The sequence below is a fragment of the Lagenorhynchus albirostris genome, chromosome 5 (assembly GCF_949774975.1).
Source record: "Lagenorhynchus albirostris chromosome 5, mLagAlb1.1, whole genome shotgun sequence".
Taxonomy (NCBI): Eukaryota; Metazoa; Chordata; class Mammalia; order Artiodactyla; family Delphinidae; genus Lagenorhynchus; species Lagenorhynchus albirostris.
This window is the reverse complement of record NC_083099.1, coordinates 81,536,239-81,540,574: the sequence shown is the minus strand read 5'-3', so window position 1 is coordinate 81,540,574 and position 4,336 is coordinate 81,536,239. Positions and strand designations below refer to the sequence as shown.

Sequence of the window (4,336 nt, the reverse complement as noted above, 5' to 3'; positions counted from 1 at the left end):
GTGTGTAAGTCATACCACTACCCTGCAAACTCTGATATCATTACACAAGAAAAATATTTAAAAGGTAAAAACTAAAAGTGCAAAATTATCAAAGAGGACAAACTACTACTGTTTTACCTTTAGAATTATTTTATTAAATCTTAAAGGTACAACAGTTTCTTAACTCTACACATGAACTCATTTTCTTTAGAAGAATGATGTTATGTCTCATTACACCATGATTCTAGCTAACAGTTTTACAAAATTTTGAGAAAAATCTTGAAAAAGGATTCAAATATCATCCAAAACTTTGAAATTTAACATTATCAAAGGGGATGCTTCCACATTCTTACAGAGACCACAGGAGAGACAATTCAAAAGCTAAGAAACGGTCTCAAAAGCATTTTTTCATACGATCTTTCCTCCACAGAAAGGTATTGTTCTTACATAATCGAGTCTACTCACAAAATGGCTCTCTGTACCTGCTCTGGTGTCTTCTGCCATATCACTGCATATTTATGCATGACTGAGGTAAGAGTTTCCTGAACACTGTTATTTCGATAACCTAAAGCTCTTCTGTTACCTCTGGGCTCTCAATGTCTATTTATACAGTCAAGCCCATGGCAAATAGAAGCTCAGTATTGGCTGGTCTCTGCATAACGCCCACGTCTTGCACCGCCTCCTGGACCATAGTTTCCTCCACCGTATGATCCTCCCACGTTCCTGCTATACCACTCAGCTTTCCACTCTTCAGTAAATCGTACTTAGAAGGTTTCTGCTTATAATTTCCCAAATCATTGTAATTATGACTTCCATAATTTCTTCATCCATAGCTGTCAAAACCACCTCTGGAGGCTCCATCCAGGTCACCATATCGAGATCCTCTACCACCGTATCCTCCTCATCCTCCTCCATAACCAGGGCTAACCCCCAAATTGCCACCTCCAGATCCTCCTCCACACCCATGATAGCCATCCCCAAATGTATGTCCTCTTCCATATCCATCAGCTCCTCCTCCAAGTTTCCTTCCTCATCCTGGTCCTGCTCCAACATTTCCGCCACCACCAGGAGAATCTCCAAAACCAACGTTGCCTCCTCTTCCACCTCTAGAACTTTGGACTCCCTGCATTTTAGGTCGAGACAAGGCCTTTCTTACTTCTGCATGATGACCATTGATACTATAGTCTTTCTGCAACACAATCTTATCCATGGGATCATGGTCATTAAAAGTGACAAATCCAAAGCCTCTTTTCTTTCCAGACTCCCTATCGGTAATTATCTCAATGGCATTGATTTTTCCATATTTCTCAAAGTAATCTCTAAGATGATGCTCTTCAGTATCTTCTTCAATTCCACCAACAAACAGCTTCTTCATGGTGATAAGAGCCCCCAGCTTTCCATAGTCCTCTCTTGGGACAGCACGTTTGGGTGCAACCGTTTTCCCATCAATGGAATGAGGTCTGGCAGCCATGGCAACATCCACCTCAGCCATGGATGAAAACGTGACAAAACCAAATCTTCCTGGTTTTGGGCTGGCAGGATGCCTTATTAACACACAGTCTATAAGGTTTCCCCGTTGCTTGCAGTAGTTCCTCAGACTTTCTTCCATGGATTCAGAGCTTAAGCCACCAATAAAGAGTTTACAGAATTTTCCTTTTCTTTCTTATTCCTCTCCAAAGGAACAGATGTTGAAGTTTTCTTCATCGCAGGCTTACTCGCTTGAGCCATTTTCCCGAAGCTGAGGGGGATGAGGGAGATCTCCAAAGACTAACATGAACTGGAGGGTCCCGACCCCATGGTGAGAACTGAACCTCCACTGCTCCAGCAACAACACCTGTAGGAGCACCTCCACCGGGGATCTGGTGATGCTGCTACTGCTCTGGAGCCGCTGCCACCCTTGAACCAATCTTGAGCAACTTTCAGTTTTCCTGCAAAACGTCATTTTGAACCGAGTGACCTTTCCTGATCCAGTAAACAAACTTCTTATTACATTTCCTCTACATTGATTTTTTTCTGAACTTTTAATTTTCTCTGAATTGTTATCTATTTTTTAAAATAAATGTATTTATTTATTTTTGGCTATGTTGGGTCTTCGTTTCTGTGCGTGGGCTTTCTCCAGTTGCGGCGAGCGGGGGCCACTCTTCATCGCGGTGCGTGGGCCTCTCCCATTGCGGAGCACAGGCTCCAGATGCGCCGGCTCAGTAGTTGTGGCTCACGGGCCCAGCCGCTCCGCGGCATGTGGGATCCTCCCGGACCAGGGCACGAACCCATGTCCCCTGCACTGGCAGGTGGATTCTTAACCACTGCACCACCAGGGAAGCCCCTGTTATCTATTTTTGATACAGTTTTCCTCACTAAATTGGATATCCAATGAAGAGATCACTAATGTGGACTTTAAAATTTTATACCAAAATACTTACCTATTGCTTTGCCCTTACAATGAGTTCAGATATCTTTTTTGAAAGAAACTATTCAGACTACAAAAGGGATTTTTCTTTTTTGTTGTTTTGTTTTTGTTTGTGTTTTTATACAGCAAGTTCTTATTAGTCATCAATTTTATACACATCAGTGTATACATGTCAATCCCAATCGCCCAATTCAACACACCACCATCCCCACCCCCACCAACCCCCACGGTTTTCCCCACTTGGTGTCCACATGTTTGTTCTCTACATCTGGATCTCAACTTCTGTCCTGCAAACCGGTTCATCTGTAACTTTTTAAAAAATAACTTTTTGGATTTAATATTATTTTAAAATTTTTATTATTTCTGCCTCATTTTTTTCTTTTTATTTTAATAAGTCTTTCCTTAATTTTTATTTTTTTTAAGATTTTGTACACTTTTGGAGTTTTGAGTTGGGAAATTAAGAAACTTATTTTTAATTATACATTTCAACTGATCTAGATATTTAAGGTTCCTCTGAAGAACGCTGTAAGAAATAGATTCTGATATGTAAGGATTACATTATTTTATTAAAATTTGCATTTATGGTTTTCACTTTCCTTTTTGTCTAGAAATGTTGAAAAAGTGGTTTTCTTTTTATTTTTTTTTATAATTTGCAATGGGAAGAGCATTTTTCCCCAGCATTTTATTATACATTGTTGAATGTACAGAAGAGTTGAAAGGATTATACAGTACACATCCATTTATCCACCACTGAGATTTTATTATTCTCAACATTTTGCTAGATAAGCTTTACCATATACCTGTTCATTTATCTATTCATCCAAAACTTTAATTTATCAATTGATCTGTTTATCAATTTATCTATTCATCTATAAGTTCATCTCACTTTTTGAAGTGTTTCAAGTAAGTTTCAGACATTAGGATACATCAGCATTAAACAGTTTAACATTTATATCATTAACTAGAAATCAGTATTTGTTTAGAGTTATTATTGCTTTATTTTAGGTAATTTAACCTATAGTGAAATATACAAGCCATTAATGAGCTTTGATGAACGTTTAGATCTGTTATCCAAACACCTGTCAAGCTATAAGGCATTTCTGTCATCCCAGAAAATTCCCTCATACCTCTTTACAGTCAGTTTCTATTTCCAACACTTCAGAGAAAAACTCTGTGTTTATTATTTTTTACCATATATTAATTTTTGACTTATAGAACTTTACTTTTAAAACACTGCTTTTATTTTTTCACCATATATTAATTTCTGCCCATTACAGAACTTAACTTAAATGGACTAATTAATACAGTACATACTCTAATGTGTAAAGCTTCTTTCACTGAACATGATTTTTAAGGTTCATCAAAATCCTTGGCTGCAGCAGTATTTTTTTTTAAATGGTGACCAGGTCTCCCATTGTATGAATATACCACAGTTTATCTATTCTCCTGATTATACATATTTGGATTATTTCCAAATTTTGGCTATTACGAAAAGAAGCTTTGAACATTTTTGTGGACATGTTTTTACTTCTTTTGGACAAATACCCATGAGCGCAATTGTTGGGTCGTAGGGTAGTTTTGTACCTTATTTTATAAGAAATTTCCATGACACAGGAGATTTTATAAAATAAAATAGAGACAAACTAGATGTTATCAACATTTTAAATGTTTGTTTTCAAATGTCACTGTGAAGAAAACAAACAGGCAAGCCACAGTCTACGAAAAAAATATTTTCAAAATATCTGAGAACAGGTTTCCAAGAGATATATCTATCTAACTAATATGTCTATATGTATCTAACATATCTATGTACATAAATAGATATATCTATACATGTATATTGATATATTTGTGTATATAGATACCTATATAACTAATGTGTCTAATATCTAATATATATTACAGCTTTACACATATGTGATAGATATATTAAAACAATAAAAATACACA

The 4,336-nt window shown here is 36.8% G+C and overlaps 1 pseudogene; it reads right to left on the bottom strand.

Annotated features, from left to right (window-relative positions):
* Nucleotides 1-614: 614 nt before the first annotated feature.
* On the bottom strand, nt 615-1,707 carry LOC132520255 (heterogeneous nuclear ribonucleoproteins A2/B1-like; annotated as a pseudogene).
* Nucleotides 1,708-4,336: the final 2,629 nt, after the last annotated feature.